The sequence below is a fragment of the Odocoileus virginianus genome, chromosome 24 (assembly GCF_023699985.2).
Source record: "Odocoileus virginianus isolate 20LAN1187 ecotype Illinois chromosome 24, Ovbor_1.2, whole genome shotgun sequence".
In the NCBI taxonomy this organism is placed as follows: domain Eukaryota; kingdom Metazoa; phylum Chordata; class Mammalia; order Artiodactyla; family Cervidae; genus Odocoileus; species Odocoileus virginianus.
The window spans coordinates 20,904,363-20,923,479 of record NC_069697.1 but is presented as its reverse complement, the minus strand read 5'-3'; the positions used below and the strand labels follow the sequence as shown (position 1 = coordinate 20,923,479).

The 19,117-nt window shown below is 43.4% G+C and overlaps 1 long non-coding RNA gene across 1 annotated transcript in view; it reads left to right on the top strand.

The window, feature by feature from the left end:
- Positions 1–19,117, top strand: part of LOC110126631 (uncharacterized) — a 275,536-nt gene that overhangs the window by 249,750 nt on the left and 6,669 nt on the right. The window contains exon 5 of the long non-coding RNA XR_011483198.1: positions 18,172–18,256. This is a non-coding gene — a long non-coding RNA (uncharacterized lncRNA). The remainder of the gene's footprint in view (positions 1–18,171; positions 18,257–19,117) is intronic.

Genomic DNA, 19,117 nt, shown 5'->3' with positions numbered 1-19,117 from the left:
AAAAAACTGATACTAAAGCATTTTCTATGGGGTATTCCAGTGATCATGATGTTTGATTATCAAAATGCATATATGGAATTTTTAAATACCTTGTTCATATTATTGATTGTGATGTGTATACAATAACTTTGTGAACAGATCATTTTTCAGAAATGTATTAAATGTTTATCTGGAGCCTTTAATGTTCTAGACACTAGGGGAGGTACATCAATAATAACAAATAACAGTATTGTTTTGCCTTCTCCAGTTTGCAAAAAGGGAAAAGTGAGAAGGAAGATGATGAAGTGGTAACTCGGTCCCAACTTTAAACCCTCAGTGGAAGAACATAGTAAGGCTCAAAATATGATTCCTGTATATGTTAGCAAAATTATTTATAAAAACTCTACTATGTTTTCTTCCTTTTCTACCTTCACATTGACAGTATAGCAGGGTAATTTCTGAACCACAACATTTAGTCAATGAGATTTTCTCAAACTGTTTTGACCCTGTGGTAATACATTTTACATTGTGATCAAGTATATGTGTCACTGAAATCACAGTTTCTCAGTACAATGTTTACTCTTAGAACCACAACACCTTCTAACATTTTCTATTCCATTGTATTTCATAGTGATCTAAATTCAAAACTCACTAATTGGTAACCACAGTTCATTAAATAACATTAGCCACTCCTCTCCATATTGACCCAACATACACATATTAACAAGATTTCATAGTGAGTGGCATTCTTGCATGTTGTGCACAAAATGTTAGTTGCTCAGTCATGTCTGACTCTTTGCAACCCCCTGGACCGTAACCTACCAGGCTCATCTGTCCATGGAATTCTCCAGGCAAGAATACTGATTGAATCTGGGTCTCCTGCATTGCAGGCAGATTCTTTACCATCTGAGCCAAATAATCAGATAGAGCCTCATTCATGTGCACTTTACTGGGAGCAATATTTCTAAGGGCTTTAAAGACACAGTTAAATAGTTGGGCGAAAAACACATTGAATGATTTTACATTAGCTTTCACACTGTTAGAACATATTTTTTCCCCTGGAATACACTAAAGCCTTACAACATTAATAAATGATATTCTGCGTCTGGTCCCTTTCCTCCATAGACCAATTTTGCCTTATAATAACTTCAGCTTGCTCACAGCTTTGGGTTGCCATGGCACTGATTCTTGCTGCATCTGTGTGATCTTTTAGTTCTCCAGCTCTCCACTGATTCAGTCACTCAGCTTCTGTGACTCTGCTCCAGATTCTCAGCAGAGAGCCCCTCAGTGGTTCAGGACGGTTAGCAGCTCACATCTGGTCCAGTCAGCAGTGACCTGATCAAGGGGCTCGTGAAGGGCCTGTGGGGACGTTTCTGCAAGTCTCTAAGAGGGTAGGTAGCAGTCAGGGTCCCAGCAGAAGTAGATGAGGCACCAAAATTGGGGAAAGTGGGGAAGATTTTAATAAAAATGTGATTTATAAAGGGCTGGGCAGGGTTTAAGAAACCACAAGGGAGACTGGTAGCGTGTCCTTAGGTTAGTAGTTATGGCACACCATTACCATGACTTGGCCCAGAGGGCAAGGGGAGGAGCCATTACAAATCTGGGGAGAGAGCTGGGTGGAGAGATCAGCTCCCCATCAGTTATTGAGGGATCCTGCCGGGAGGGCACTCAACCTCACTGTTTTTCCCTCTGCCAGTTTCCTGCTGGTTCTCCACCTGTTATAAGCCCAACAGGACCAGAAGTCAGAGAGCAGGAAGGAGCACACAGCTGTGGGTCAGGATCCAGAAGCAGAGAGCAGGCAGGAGCAGGGATCTAGAAGAGCAAGTGCGAAGTATCTTCAAGTATAGGAGGTGTGGACAAAGAGGGATTGATTGGCATCATCTTCAAGCATGGAAGTATAGACAAGATGGAATGATTGGCATCGCAAGTGCAGGGGGAGGTCAGGAAAGTTTCTAGAAGTGCTGGCATCTTTAGTTTTATATACTGCTGCTAAAGGTTTAGGGACCCCCTGGTATCAGACACCAGTCTAAGACTTCTTCCTGTCTCCACCACCCTCAGTGGTGAACTCTCTCCTGGTTTCCAACAACAGAAATGATTTTTGCCTGTTTTTGAACTTGACATACAGCACTAATGCTTTTGTGTTATATCTTTGCTCTTTGCAGCATCAGCTACAATTTTTTATTGGAGTAAAATATACATAAACTTTACCATTTTAACTATTTCCCCAGCTTTATTGAGGTATATAATTCACAAAAAAATTGTATGTATTTTAGTCGTACAACTTGGTGTTTTGATAAGTGTTTATATTTTGAAATAATCACCACAATCAGGCTAATGAACATGTTCCATTATCTCATATATTGGGTTGGCAAAAAAGTTTGTCTGGATTTTCTGTAATATCTTACGGAAAAACCTGAATGAACTTTTTAGCCAATCCAAAGTTATCATTTTCTTTTTTCCATTTTAACTGTTTTTAAGTGTACAATTCAGTGGCATTAAGTATGTCTACAACATTGTGCAACAATATCCTTTATTCATCTCCATAACTTTTCATCATCTTGAACTGAAACTCTCTACCCATTAAACAATACCTTGCCCCCATTCTCTCCTCCCTCCAGCCCCTGGAGATAGCTCTATTCTGCTTTCTGTCTCTGTGAATTTGCCTGTTCTAGGTTCTATAAATTTGCTTGTTCTAAGTACTTTGTATGAGTGAAATAATACAGTATTGGCCCTCTAATGTCGAGGTGTTTCCACTTAGCATAATGGTTTCCAGTTTCAAACTGTGATCTTCGTTTTACACATAAGGAACCTGAGGTGCAGAATCATTAAGGAAACAAACGGTGAACCCAGGCATTCTGGCTCCAGAGCCTGAGTACTTAGTGCTTCATGGCTGTGCATCAGTGGATCTTGTTTTTACAAAGTCAGTGATAGCTGTTTAAATCATGGGCTAGCTGGGTGGCTCTGACTTCTCAGAGTCTACCCAAACAAAGTAAGATGACTTGCAATCCACATTTTCTCTCCTGTGTTACTAAAGGAAGAGTTTCCTACTATTTCCTGTGTCTGGTTAAAGGGCAAATTTTTTCTTTTTAATCAAAGACTCTTAGTTGACTGTTTCTGCATTCCCTACCATTTGTCAATTTCTAGAATTATGCCACCCTCATCCCTGAGTCTGGCTTCTCACTCCAGAGCCGACATTTGGTTGTCTCAACTCCCTATTGGGTAAAATTCATCTTCCCACCACTCATAACTGCATACAATTTGCTCATACTAGTTTGGTGCAGAACCTGCTGTTGACATGGGAACCAGATCAATCCCTTTTGAAGCTAAAGATGTCAGTGTGGCTACTGTTAGGAATGGGGGAGCCCAGTTGGCAGACAGCAGTCTGTCTCATCCAAAGTGAATTCAGGGGCCAGTAGAGCCCAAGGCCAAACTCTTCCCTGTCTGTGCAGTCAAACCACAGAGAGCACGTGTGAATTTACAAACAGCCCTCACATGCCTGACTTTTTCTTGCCAAACCCCCTGAATTCTCACATCTCAGAAAGCTGGATGCCAAGAAAAGGCAGGCAGTCATAACTATCTTGGATGGCATGACCTAGCCTGCAAGGGAGCTCTCCAGGAAAGAGGTACTATCCTTCCAATGCCAGAAAAATGCAGCAACATTATGTCATAAGTGTATTTTTTAATTTGAGTATTTCCAAACATAAGGCCCCCTATATACCTTTCACCTAGTTTAAAAAATTATCAGTATTCTACCAACAGATTTTCTTTCTGCATTGCAATGAATTACATTATTTTCTGGTCCCATTTGTTATCAGACAAATGGCAACCTAACCAAAATGCTGTCTCCTCTTCTTATACTGGATCTTTATTACAATGTTTTGTGGCTCAATCCTCCAAGTATATGGCTTTAAATGATGCTTGGACTTGTCAGAAATCACTTGGCTGTGAGTAAGAGAAACTCAACTCATTTATCTGAAGCAAAAATGGGAATTCATTGATTCACATGATCATGAAGTTAATTTCTGGAATAACAGCATCAAGGGACTCAATGCTACATCAGCACATTGCTCATCTGCCTCGGTCACTTGAATCTGTTTTCTGCTGTGTTGACCTCATTCTCATCAGGCTATGACCCCAAGGTGGTTAAAAAAAAAAGTCCTGTTATCTCTAAGCTTTCACTGTACCAGTTTAGCATTCCTGCCAGAAAGAGAGCAGGATTTTTGTTTCCAATTGTTCTATCAAAAGTCCTTTGGCTAATTCTTATTGAACTGACCTAATTCATTTGAGCATCCCTTAAGAATCACTGTGACCAGGTAGATGACATATGCTAACCGTCCACGCATGCTACTTGGCCAGAGGGCTTGGCACTTTGAATAACAGCACCATCAAGATTATTAACCAAAAAGAGAAATATTTCCCCCAAAGAAAATCAGGATGCTTTTAGGAAAAGACATGGGACACTATGCTAGACATGACTATTTCATCTATATGTTGATAACTCCCAAATTCATTTCTATTCATCCTAGGCCTTAACCATGGACTCCAGGTGAAAACACCCAACAACCCCCTTGACATATTTCACAGGTATCTGAAACTTGACCTGTTCAGAATGTGCCTCCTGGTTGTGAGCAGCCTGCCCCAACCCTACTTCATGCACTCTTTGGTTACAATGAGAACTGGCAGAGGGGCCATGTTGGAAGGCTTTGGGACTCACAGAATTGATTGCAGGCTGGAGTCTTGGGCTTGGGAAATAGAAACAGCAGCTGCCTCCTTTTTGGGTTTTTTTTTTTTTTTTGGTGGAGCGGTGGGGAGGACTGCTGGGCTTGGTCTTTGTTGTTTCACTAGGGCTTTCTCTAGTTGCGGTGAGCAGGGGCTACTCCCCAAATGCGTGAGCTTCTCATTGCAGCAGCTTTTCTTGTTGTGGGGCAGGAGCCCTGGGCACGCCCTGAAGAATGAGCTCAGTGGTTGTGGCTTAAGGGCCCTCGAGCACGGGCTCAGTAGTTGTGGCGCACAGGCTTCGTTCCCCCAAGGCAGGTGGGATCTTCCTGGAACTGGGATCAAACCCATGTCCCTGCTTTGGCAGGCAGATTCTCAACCACTGGACTACTAGGGAAGTCTGCAGCTGCATTATGAAAGAAAAAATTGCTAGGAGGTGGAATTACCGTGTGTGTATGTGTGCTCAATCGCTCACTTGTGTCTGACTCTTTGCGACCCTATGGACTATAGCCCACTAGGCTCCTCTGTCCATGAGATTTTCCTGGCAAGAATACTGGAGTGGGTTACCATTTCCTCATCCAGGGGATCTTCTCAACCCAGGGATCAAAGTGTCTCTGGCATCTCCTGCATAAGCAGACGAATTCTTCACCACTGAGCCACCTGGGAAACCCTCTGAATTACCATATGATCCAGCAATTCCACTTCTTCATATGTACACAAAAGAATTGAAAGCAGGGACTCAAACAGATACTTGTACACCAGTGTTTGCGGCAGCATTATTGAGACTAATGACAAAATGGAAGCACCTCAAAAGTCCACTAAATGTGGTACATATATACAGTGGAAAATTATGAAACCTTTAAAAGGAAGGAAATTCTGATACATGCTACAGTGTGATGAACCTTGCAAGCATTACACTGAATAAAATAAGTCAAACACAGAAGGACAAATACTACGTGAGTTCACTATATAGGGGCCCTGGAATATGCAAATTCGTAGAGACAGAAAGTAGAATGCTGGTTGCCAGGGACTTTGGGGAAAATAGGGAACTGATATTTAATAGGTTTAATGGGTTTTGTCTTGGGATACTGGAAAAGTTCTGGAAATGAATGGAGGAAATTTTTGCACATCAGTTTGAAGATATTAATGTCACTCAATTGTACACTCAAAAAAGGTTAATAATAAATAAAAAATAAATAATAAATTTTATGTTACATATATTTTACTGCAGTAAAAAGCAGCAGTACAGAATAGTTTTGAGATGTATGTCATCAATGACCATAGTTGGTATTCAGTTAAATTGGTGTGAAATGAGTGGCAAACAAGGAGAATCTTTTAGCTTTGAAATGTTTCTTAGCAGGGACATCATGTACACAGAGTACATTGTAAATAGCATCCCAGTAAAAAGCATTAATGGATGAACTATGTACCTGGCAGCCTTACCAACATCCATTCTGCCATAGCCTAACCCTAGTGGAGTGGAGGGAAATTTTTCCCCTGAGAGCATGCTCTCCCAATTTTACTCTAAAGCAGACAACTGTCCTGGGAAATAAACTCACTGTGAGAGTAGTGACCAGACGCTGGGGTGTCCCTGTCCCCTAGTCAACAGCAGAGACTTTCATCGTTATCCACATGGGTGCCTCAAGGTGTGCAGTGGGCCTCTCTGGACTTTTTCTGAGAATGTAGCCCTGGCCCCTTCCTCTTCTTTAATTCCCCTTCTTGGCAAAGAAACATCACTCACCCAGCCCTTAAAGTGGAAGAACCTGATCCTAAACTCCAGCGTGAGAAGTCTCAGGGAGTGATCAGTTCACAGCATGTAATAACAGGGACTGAATTTAGAGAATTGCTGCTTTGCTTTCCAATGGTTTCTCTGTTTCCAAGCCTTTCTATTTTTCTATCAACTTGAGCTCTCTTGCTCTCATTCTCCAGGTCCTTGAGAAAACCACACTCTTCCTGGTAGTTTCTATCATAGCATAGTTTAGATAAAACTGTTCACTGATCAGCTTCCTGTGAACTAACGCTTTTCATGTTGGGCCCCCAAATTGGTTCATCCTAACTAGTCTGGTCTTAATGTGTCCAGCTTAACCCTCCAAAGAGTCTTCTACAGCTACTTACCCATGCCTTTCTTCACTGAATCACTTCAGGTCTAAACACCACCTCACAGACTTTTCCTTTCATGATTTCATCTCTTGTTTTTGTTCAGTCGCTAAGTCATGTCCTGACTCCTTGCAACCCCATGAACTTCAGCATTCCAGAATTCCCTGTCCTTCACTAACTCCTGGAGTTTGCTCAAACTCATGTCCATTGAGTTGGTGATACCATCCAACCATCTCATCCTCTGTCGTCCCCTTCTCCTCCTGCCTTCAATCTTTCCCAGAATCAGGGTCTTTTCCAATGAGTCGGCTCTTCACAACAGGTAGTCAAAGTATTGGCGTTTCAGCTTCAGCATCAGTCCTTCCAATAAATATTCAGCATTGATTTTCTTTCTGATTGATTGGTTTGGTGTCCTTGTGGTCCAAGGAACTCTCAAGAGTCTTTTCCAGCACCACATGGTTTCATCCATGATTTCCTTTCATGGTTTCATCTCTAGACATTTCTTTTACTTTTTTAGGGATGACTCCTCTGCCTTCTGGTCCATTTTTGCTGTTGACTTGGGTCAAGTCTCTTGGAAGCCTCAGTAGATTGAATGAAGAGTTGGGGAAGGACCCTCATCACTCATAAATATAACCCATGTGGAACTGAAATATCTCATTTCCCCATCTCAGGGCTGTGTGAGTGGAGGTGGGAGAGCATCACTGCCTAAGAGTACAGGCTCTGGGGCTAGCCTGTCACTCATAAATGGGGTAACCTTGGTCACATCATCTCTCAATGCCTCAGCCTTCCTCTCTGAAAACAGAAATCCCAGGAATAGCACCACTCTAATGGGGCTGCTGTGAGGATTGAGTTAATATATTGAAAGTACTTAGAATAGAACTGGCACATAATAAGTCCTCCATAAATATGGCTTCAGTCTTCCCAAGCAGCTCAGTGGTGAAAAATCTGCCTGCCAATGCAGGAGATGCAGGTTCGATCCTTGGGTCAGGAAGATCCCCTAGAGAAGAAGATGGCAACCCACTCCAGTGTTCTTGCCTAGGAAATCCCATGGACAGAGAAGCCTGGAAGGCTACAGACCATGGGGTCACAAAGAGTCAGACACAACTTGACTACTGAACAACAACAACAACAACAAAATATGGCTTCATCAAAATATTTGCAGAGATCTGTCCTTAATTATTTTGAGGGGGTGGCAATGGATGCATGGGAGACACATTCACTCATGTTGCACAATACGTGATCAGATCTCTTGTTTTGGGACCCTTTTGGTTGCAAGTGAAAGGAATTCAGTTCAAATCATCTTCAGGAAAAAAGAGAAAGGAAAAGGAAGTTAGCTGATGCTTTTACTCTAGCAAGCACACTAGAACAACACAATGAAAAGCTTTAAATCAGTTTCAAACACTGGGATTTTCTTTCTCTCTTCTCTCTCTATCTCTGCTCCTTGAGTTTTCTCCTATTGCAGGTGACATAGGATTTCCTACCTCATAAGGAACATGTATGCTGACTAACCTAGCATCACCATGTCCACAGAAAAATGTTCCACCTCTACGCTGTATTAATTGAGAGAGGCCAAGATGCTCTAACAAACATATCAACCACATGGATATGTTCACAGTATGCCTCAGGATGGGTTCTCCAAGAAGTAGACTTGGAAATTTAGTGTGCAGAATATTTATCAGGGGATATGCTTAGATTTAAAATCTGTAGAAAAGAAGGAAATGAAGCAGGATTGGGTAAGAGAGTTGAGCTCAAGTCAGACCTGGTGACGTCATTGTTCATCCCCAGAGAAGCCCTGGAGCAAAGATGGCTTTTAAGCGACGCCCACAGTTGGACTGCAGTGTCTGGACATGCAATCTTACGTCATTTTGATCATTGGATGCAGGCTCCCCCTGAAGTGTGCAACAGTGCAGTGCCTAAAGTGGCTGATCGCACTCCCTCAGCCGGGATAATTAGTCCCTCAGTGGTATGGAATCTGGGTGATGCATCACAGTGTACATCATACAACAGTCATTTATCTCTTACTCATATTATAGTCCTGGCAGGGGTTCAGCCAGGCAGGTAGGCTCTCTTCCATGCAGTTATTCAAGAATCCAGGCTCCTTCCATCTGTGGCATCATTAAAATGTAGAACCTTGTTGTCATCTGTATTTACCTGGGAGAAGATAGTAACAGGTGGAGGAGGATTATATCAGTTCAGTTCAGCTCAGTTCAGTCACTCAGTTGTGTCCAACTCTGTGACCCCATGGACTGCAGCACGCCAGGCCTTCCTGTCCATTACCAACTCCCAGAGTTTACTCAAACTCGTGTCCATTGAGTCGGTGATGCCTTCCAACCATCTCATCCTCTGTAATCCCTTTCTCCTCCCACCTTCAGTCTTTCCCAGCATCAGGGTCTTTTCAAATGAGTCAGCTCTTCACATCAGGTGGCCAAAGTATTAGAGTTTCAGCTTCCACATCAGTCCTTCCAAAGAATATTCAGGACTGATTTGCTTAAGGTTGGACTGGTTGGATCTCCTCTCAGTCCAAGGGACTCTCAAGAGTTTTCTCCAACACCACAGTTCAAAAGCATCAATTCTTTGGTGCTCAGTTCTCTTTATGGTCCAACTCTCACATCTATACATGACTACTGGAAAAACCATAGCCTTGACTAGATGGACCTTTGTTGGCAAAGTAATGTCTCTGCTTTTTAATATGCTATCTAGGTTGGTCATAACTTTCCTTCCAAGGAGTAAGCATCTTTTAATTTCATGGCTGCAGTCACCATCTGCAGTGATTTTGGAACTCAAAAAAATAAAGTCTGCCACTGTTTCCAGTGTTTCCCCATCTATTTGCCATGAAGTGATGGGACCAGATGCCATGATCTTAGTTTTCTGAATGTTAAGCTTTAAGCCAACTTTTTCACTTTTCTCTTTCATTTTCATCAAGAGGCTCTTTAGTTCTTCTTTGCTTTCTGCCATGAGGGTGGTTTCATCTGCATATCTAAGGTTCTTGATATTTCTCCCAGCAATCTTTTTTTTTTTCATTTATTTTTATTAGTCGGAGGCTAATTACTTTACAATATTATAGTGGTTTTTGTCATACATTGACATGAATCAGCCATGGATTTACATGTGTTCCCCATCCCGATCCCCCCTCCCACCTCCCTCTCCACCCAATCCCTCTGGGTCTTCCCAGTGCACCAGGTCCGAGCACTTGTCTCATGCATCCAACCTGGGCTGGTGATCTGTTTCACCCTTGATAATATACATGTTTTGATGCTGTTCTCTTGAAACATCCCACCCTCGCCTTCTCCCACAGAGTCCAAAAGTCTGTTCTATACATCTGAGTCTCTTTTTCTGTTTTGCATATAGGGTTATCGTTACCATCTCCTGGCAATCTTGATCCCAGCTTGTGTTTCATCCAGCCCAGCGTTTCTCATGATGTACTCTGCATGTAAGTTAAATAAGCAGGGTGACAATATACAGCCTTGACATACTCCTTTTCCTATTTGGAACCAGTCTATTGTTCCATGTCCAATTCTAACTGTTGCTTTCTGACCTGCATACAGGTTTCTCAAGAAGCAGGTCAGGTGGTCTGGTATTCCCATCTCTCTCAGAATTTTCCACAGTTGTGTTGAGAATTATATAGGCTGGGTCGAAAAGTAACACACATTTCTGTTCATATTCCGCTGACATGGCAATGCTAACGGCAGGGGAGCCTGGATGTCAAGAAGAAGAGGAAATGGATCTTGGTGAAGAGCTATCAGTCACTCGCTGACTTCTGACACCAGACCTTCTTCTTATTACTTACAGTTTCCTAGAAAGTGGCTGCTTCTCCCATGGGGCTCCTGCTTATCCCCTGCTCCAAATCCTGATGAACATGGTTCTCTCGTTACCTATTCATGTCCTCCAGATTCTCTTGGTTTGCTTTTCACACTGAAGACTTTAAGTCTTCTTCAGAGTAGGTAGAATCCCTTGATAATGCTTCTTCCATAAGCCCCATAAGCCTCCTCTTCTGAGAGCCTTTCCAATCTGGCTGCTCCCCAACCATCTCTTCTTATCCCTCCCTCTCTCAAGACACAAACTCATACACACACATACACACACATCCTTGTCACCAACTCCTGTAACTCGCCTTCCTCTTAACTATGCTTAAGACACCAAACTATCATGGGTTTCCCCTTATTTTTCTTTTTTATTTTTACTGTGTTCTGTCTGACTTTATTCAGCTACTTTCTACAACAGGTTTTAAGGGTCCAAATGGAAGGGAATCTGAGCCTTCTGCACAGGGCTTAAAAGATAAGTATTAAGTAAGTTCTTCCCTCCATTTCTCCCTCCTATCCCTCCTCCCTTCTCCCTGGGGCAGAGATGGCTTGCTGACTACCAAAAACTCACAGTGTCTTTCCATTGTGTGAGTTCTTGTGACTAAGCAGTGTCATGAAACTAGTTTGGGCTAGTGGAATGGGGGCAGAAGTCATTTGTGTCACTTCCAGCCAAGGTAGATCATGCCTTCCCGTGCCTTTTGCAGCACCCTTAGAGACACACCACGTGTTGAGGACCACAGGGTCACAGGTCAGAACAAGCCTGGATCCCTGGGTTACCACTCAGAGGATAGTTGCCCAGCTAGGCAGATCTGCTCAGACTCTGCATGAGTCTTTTGTAAGTTAGGCATGTTTGTCACTGGACTTGCATTTAGCCTACTCTAATACACTCCCTTCCTACATATTTTTTGGTTCCTACTATTTGCCAAGCACTATACTGGATGTTAAGGGTGCAAAGATAAATGAAACAGTCCCTGCTCTCAAGATCTCACAATCTAGGGAGAGAAATCCATGTATATGTTGACATTTTTGATACCTTGTATTAAGTCCTACATTACAGATATGAACAGAGCATGATGGGAGAGTAGAGTAAGATATCTAAGACAGTCTGCATGGGGGTGAGCGTGGGCGCGGAGAGGATGGTTAGGGGTCAGCAAGGCAACGGGTATTTCAAAGAGACAGGCATGAGCAAAGGAGGAAACAGGCAAAACAAGTAGGTGTATAGATGTACAGTGAGGGAAAAGGGTAAGAGGATTAAAAGCCAGGAAGTTTTGACTAGGATATGCTGTTAGTTTTATCCTAAAGGAGAAGTTGACTCAGCAGAGACGATTATAATGAGTTTTCAAATGTAATTAAAGCACTACTTAAGAGTAATCGTTGTCCTGTGGGACCACAACACCTCTGACTCTCCAGGGGAAAAGGCTATTGGGACTCAGCTTTGAAGGTTTATTTTCATATAATCCTTAAACTCCAATGAGTGCTTGATTCCAGTGGAGCATAACTCTACTCCTAGGGAATCAAATTGCTATTTTAGAGACAGACAATCATGTACTTTTTAAATTTCCTATGCGCTTAGTGCTGTTTATGGGGTATGATCTGTTCGTGCTGCTTTCCAGAGAGTTCTAGTAGCCAGTGGACACAAGCCTAGCTTGAGTCCTGGTTTCACTGATTGTGTTATATTGAACCATATGAGATGGTCAATATTTGACCATTTTGTACCTAAAAGATGACAGTTTCACAAGGTTCTACCAGATAAAATTGTGGGTGGAAGATTGAATTCTCAGTCTTAATTCTTTACTCCTGTAGTCATAGTATATATTCATGTACACATTAGTATATATACTAATATATAATGTAGTAGTTTGACCACCTGATATGAAGAGCCAACTCAGTAGAAAAGACCCTGATGCTGGGAAAGGCAAAAGGAGAAGGGGTGGCAGAGAATGAGGTGTTTAGATAGCATCACTGACTCAATGGACTTGAATTTGAGCAAACGCCCGGAGATAGTGGAGGACAGAGGAGCCTGGCATGCTGCAGTCCGTGGGGTCACAGAGTTGTACATGACTTAGTGATTAAACAGCAACACAGTAAATGTAGTAATATGCATAATATTATACAGTCACAGTCCAGTAATAGGAGCAGTGTTCTTCCCCACTCACTGACTTAGGGTTTTGCCTTGGAGTTTGCTTTGGGCATTGGAATGTTAGATGTGATGTGCTTGGGCTTGGAATGTGCTTGTGTAGTTGGACTTTACTCATGCTTCCGTATCACTAAGAGAAGTACCTCTCTACCTCTCGGGTTATCATCTGCATGTTGACTGAATGCAGTGCAGCCATCTTGAGACCATGACAGGAAACTGCCCTAAAGAGATTGTACTGTGGATAGTAGAGTGGCAAGGTGGGAGAGATGTCTTTTGTGATGAAGTCACCAAGCTACTGAAATCACCAACCCCGAAACAGCCCTATCTCCACACTTCTTGCTATATAAAACGACAAACATTTCCATTTTTAAAACCACTTTGCTTGGATTTTCTATTCCTTGTCATCGGTAACATCCCAATGGATTACTCAAGAATCACTATCGTGACTTTAAGTGCTAAAGATGTTTAAGGTTGTAAAAAGTCATAAGTGAAAAATTGAATAATTATCTCTACCTTACAGATGGAGGTCCTTATCAGCCTTGGTGAGAAGAGGGTTGGACCAAGTCTGACTTCCTTTGGCCTGAACCAATTATTTTGGTTCATCACCAAATTCTGTCTGGTGTTATCATTTCCACCCTTTTTTAAAGTCCAATTTCCTTAAAGGAAGGAAACAGGTCTAAGGTTCTAGAAGTTGTATATCATATATTTTGTTGATCTAGGTCTTACAGGTAGTTAATTCATGATGAATGCTCATACAAGCTCTCTGCCCTCTGCAGGGGAAGTAAAAGGGAAAGGTAACACTGTATAGTCGAAGGAGCAGATATTTGGAGTTCATTGATTCTGAGTTCAAGTCTTGACTAGTTGGTGTGACTTGTGCAAGCAACTTACTGGCTTTAAGCCTCAGTCTCCTAATTTGTAAAATAGGAACAATGATATGGACTTCAAGTTTGGGGAGTAAAATATCAACATGAAGTATAAAGCACATGACAGGTGCTCTGTAAAGGATCATTGTCTTCCTTTTCACCATCTCCCATGGCAAAATATATCATTGATTATAAAGAAGATAAGCCTAAATATTATGAGTGGTTGGGCCTGGAAAAGCCCATGCTTTACTGCTAAAGTCAGTAACAATCATTTTTGTAAACCAAGAACAAGATAGAGCCATCATTCTAGAAAGTACTCCATGTTCTCAGGAAGAAAGATGAAACAGTAACAGGAAGAGGTATTATAGCTGCCCTCACCTCTGTCCCCAAACCATGTATTTATTTTTAATGTAAAATAAATGAGAAGTTGAACAGTTTTTAATATGGCAATTTTAAAAAGATTCTTCTGCCATTCAAACTCAGAACATATGCTTCTTTTCCCCATGATTATTCTAAATATCATTTTCCTCAGGACATCTCTCCCACTTAGACTGATTATTTTTCAGTTGTCTGGAATTTGATACAGTGAATGCATGCTCATGCATGTGCATGCACACACACACATACACACACACACACACACACACACACACACACACACACACACACTTTCTATGAAGTTATGTGGAGGAATCCAAACTTTGCAGACCAAAATGAAATTTCTTGTCTCCTGACACTATCTCCTGCTGGTTCCTTTGTGCCTTTTCTTTCATCCTCCCACCATGCCTGAAAAACAGGAATTGCCTTTGGGCTACATGACCTAATGTTGTGGCCCTACAGGTTAGGCAGCTCATGATGGCAAGGGCAGAGTTCAAAAGCTGGGATGGGGCCTCTGGGTTGAGAAGAGACTGAAGTCAAATTATCAACTCACAGACTTTTTCCAGAGGGAAGATTAGGCATAAAGAGATAAAAAAATGACCACCTGATCTCTAGCTATCTTATGCCCATGAAAGGCAAGATGATTGTAAAGGTTGTGTAAGACCCCTCATCACACATTTATTGTGTGTCAATTACCATTGTAGGCAGGAGGAATACAGCCATGTATGTAAGGAACTCGCATTCTAGGGAAGAGAGACGATAATAAAGAAAGAAAAGATAAGTAACGGATCCTGCACAAGTGCCTTGGAAAACAAAGTAGAGAAGGGGCTAGGAGTGTGCATGAAGAGAGCTTTGCCATTTTAAGTGGGATAGTTTGGTAAGCCTCACTCGGGTAACGTTTGAGAAAAGACTTGAAAGGGTGAGATCTAGGGAACAAGCGTTCCAGACAGCAGGAACAGTCACTGCAAAAGCCCTGAAGTGGGAATATGTCTGGAATGCTCAAGAGAAAGAAAAAGGTCTGTGAGGCTGAAGCAGAGAGAGCAAAGGGCTGTCATCTGATGGTGTCAACGGGAGAGAATGTGGTCCTGACGTGGGGCTCGTAGCACTGTAGGAAGCACAGTGCTTCCACACCCGGGAGAATGGGAAACTGTCCGATGATTTTGAGCAGTGGAGTGGCATGTTTTGATTCACCTGTTACAAAGATCCCTCTGGCTGCTGTAGTGAAAATAGATTATAAAGTGAGGAGACCATGGCACAAATCCAAGTGAGACACGAGGGTAACCTGGACCAGGTTGGTGGCAGGTGAGGTGGAGAGATATACTGGGTTACATTTGGAAGGTAGAGTCAACAGGATTTCCTCAGACTGGGTACAGGATGAGAGCAGTGGAGGAGTCAAGTATGACTTCAGGGCTTTTGACTTGAGAACCTGAAAGGATGGAACTGCCATCAGCTGGCACTGGGAAGACTGTGGGTGCAACAGGAGTTTGGGGGAAAGAGCAGAAGTTTAGTATGCCTTTTAGACATCCAAGTGAGGGTGTTGCATGGGCAGCTGCTTATACGGGTCTGGAGCTCAAAGGCCTCAAATACAAAATTCCCAGTCCAGTGATCCGATGTTCAGTAAGTGGCAGTGCCCACATCCCCAAAGTCCAGATTTGGTTCATAAATACTACACAGACAAGAAGACTCCCAAGTCAGTGCTGATTGAAGCCACACTATGTGGCTTCTCTTACCTATAGATGTGCTCTATAATAAAGAAATGTCTTGATCCAAGGAGCCAGTTTCTCTCTTCAACCTCATCTTTATAAAGAGAATGGCATAATTATGGGTGCAATATCTTTTCCTGTCTTCCAAAGGAGTATTCAGTAAAAAATTTCAGCACTCTTACTCTGTATATTTCTCTCTAGCTCTTACACACATACCTGTGCCAGGGAGACAAATTTCCTCCCTGGACCCCTCAAAACAGCTATCCTTCATTTTCTGTTTTCCTCCCTGCCTCAATCAATGCTCTTGGTTTCTTCTCTGCTGCCTTGAAATGATCTCCCTCTTGGCCCCTCCTTTCTCTAATACTCCTGACTATCCCTAAGCCTAGGATTTCATCATTTCCCATTTCCATAGTCTTCTTTGGATACTGAGTCCTGAATTCCTTGGACAAGAAAGAAAAGAAAGTGTTACTCAGTCATGTCCAACTCTTTGGGACTCCAACTCTTTGGGACTGCAGGCAGGCTCCTCTGTCCATGGGATTTCTCCAGGCAAGAATACTGGAGAGGGTTGCCATACCTTTCTCCAGGGGATCCTCCCAACACAGGGATCAAACCCAGGTCTCCTGCATTGCGGGCAGATTCTGAGCCACCTGGGAAGCCCTGGACAAGGTGGGAAGGAATTGTTTTTTAAATTCTTCTGGAATTAACTTCTGAGGGCAGAGCTGTTGGAGGAGTCTCTGATAACGCATTGGTCTCTGAGCACTTGAGTCGTGAAGGTGGTCCTAAGAAACTGTATTTCTGTGCCCAGGGACAATAAGTGCCCCCACCCTGCAGGTCCTTTTGGTTTGCAAATGCTGGTCATCAACCAAGAGGTGGATACCATTCAGCTCAGAGAATGTCTTTCACCAGCATTGACTTTGGGGTGGAAAGTTTTACAAGGAGGCCAGCTCCTCTGGAGTTCCAAGCTGTGAAGATGGGGGCCCTTGAAGTCTGGGGAAAATACACTCGTGGAGGAGAAGTTATGAGGGGAGGCAGCAAACCCCTCTTCCCTCCTGACTTCTTGTGTCTGTGCAAATAGGGTAGGTGTTGCAGGGGACCAAGGGCCCCAGGGTTTTTCTCTCCACCTTCACGCTTGGTAACATCTCTGGAAAGTCCTTGTTTCTAGGATCAGCTCCAAACAGGAGGCACAGGGTTCTTCCTGAATGGCTCACTGGGTTTTACCTGACAGGTGCGTCCGGCGGCAGGAATTACAGCCCAAGTGTGGCTGAGTCTTGTCAAGAGGGCGTCTCGGTTCGGTCCGCCCTTCTGTATCAGCTGATCCTTGGCTCCGTGCTTGTGAGCATCTGGGAAACTGGGCATGGAAGTAATCCCACACTTTGTGAGATGACTAGCAGACACACAGGCGAGACAAGCCAGGAGCCCAGCCAATTCCCTTAAGGAGTGTGGGCAGAGACCACGCCAGCAGGAGGAGTGGGGTGACGGGCGCTCCGCGCTGCCACCAGTGCACCCAGCCAGGCCGGCAGCCTCAGCATCTGGCACAGGCTCTGAGTCTCTGACCCCCTCTTATTCCATCCTTCCTGAGGATTTACTAAGGGGGACACAGAAGGCTTTTTATAGGCATCCTGGTTCAGCCTCGGTAGGGTTGCTGAGAGCAAAAAAATATTTCTGGAGTGGACAGATGTTTAGAAACATCCTTGCCAAAATATGTTATTTAATTCTTCATCACAGGGCAAAATGATGCAAAGAGGGTTTTCCTAACACCTTCAGAGCTCAGAGGGGTATTGTGTGCATGAGTTGTTTGTGCGTCAAGGAGACAGAGGAGCACAGGGGAGGAAGGTCTTGGCTTCAGCTCTGACACTTTTAAACCTGTGGAGATTTCCAGAATCACCCAGCCAGGTCCGCTGGGATCCCTAGCCACACTCATCATTGTCATTGCCGTGGAAACAACAGACATTTCTGATATAAAATAGAAAGCCATCTCTGGCCATCACTCTTAAAAAAGAATAAAGGTCTGGTTTTCATCTCTGCTTCTTGAGCTCAGGCCAGTCTTTTCTGCTGTCTTCCTTTATGGACTTTGGAATAAGGAGCTAAAGGAAAACTCCTAAATGGGAAAAAGACTTCCTCTCTGAGTCCAGACAGGAGTGGGTGAACCGGGTGAACCGGTTTCAAAATGGCAGGTTTTAGCTAGCAGCTTGGCTCAGCTTTCTCCAGGAAGTTGGAGACCCCACACTGAACTCGATTTTAAGTGGGCCCCTGAGTTTTTCTTCCTGTTTTCCTGAGTAACTGTCTGGACTTCTAAATTACAGGGGGAACAGCCAAGGAACCGAAAGGTTGCTCTCATCTGCATTGTGGTCTGTTGCAGATAGAGAAGCTGCGAGTACCTTGAAGATTTCCAGGGTGGCCTCCCAGGCCTGCTGCTTGGAGTCATCTTGACGAGATTTGAAGAAAGGGCACAGGAACATGAGCATTTTATACGCACTGAGTAGAATCTTTATCCCTTTCAGGTTCATTGACTGCCACTGTCACTACTGATGAATCCAATGTGTTGTCCTTTCCACGATTTCAGCAGCTCACGTAGGAGAGTGTGAGGTAAGGAAGGACCCCTGCAGCGGGGGGTCAGAGTCATGGTTTCTGTGCTTTTTCCGTGGCCTCTACTTCACCATGTCGGTCCTTCAGCACCCCTAACCTGCCGTGTCATCACTCAGAAGGACCCTGCCTCAAAACCTCAAGTGCCGATGTGCTTCTAGCTCATTCATTCCCTCACCCTGTTAAGATAGTTCATGAAGGGGTTCAGCACACAGACCATCATGCTCACCCAGTCTACATGCGCCGTCTCACCTAGGCCTGACCCTAGGGTGATTATCTGAGCTGTTTACTTATTTATATTTTTATTTTTTGTTTGTGTGTTTCTTGGCTGTACCTGTCTTAGTTGTGGCATGTGGGATTTTTAGTTGTCTCATGGGAGATCTAGTTCCCCGACCAGATATTGAACCCAGGTCCCCTGTATTGGGAGCATGGAGTCTTGGCCACTGGACACCAGAGAAGTGTCTGAACTGTTTTCTTGTCAACAGCCTCAGCAGTATTACATTCCAGCTCTACTTTCTTTCCTCCTGTTTTGGAGAATGAAGCATCTCTCCTTCGTTCAAATGACTTCTACCTGTGTCCCCCACCCCACCGCTGCTTCCCTAGGGCCCTGCTCTATCAACCATTCCCTCTCCGCCATGGATCTTCACCCCCTTCTTTTTCCCTGTGAACACACTCTCCTCTCTTAGTTCCCTATCCTTCCCATGACCCTGCATCCCTACCCCAGCTTCTGTCCAATTTCACTCCTTCCTCTTCTCTAAATTTCTGGCAAGAGAGTCTCTTCTTATTCTTCTCCTTTTCCTTCAAAATTTGACTTCTGTTTACAGGGTATTGGGGTACATGCAAGGCTGGGTTAGAAATTTGAAA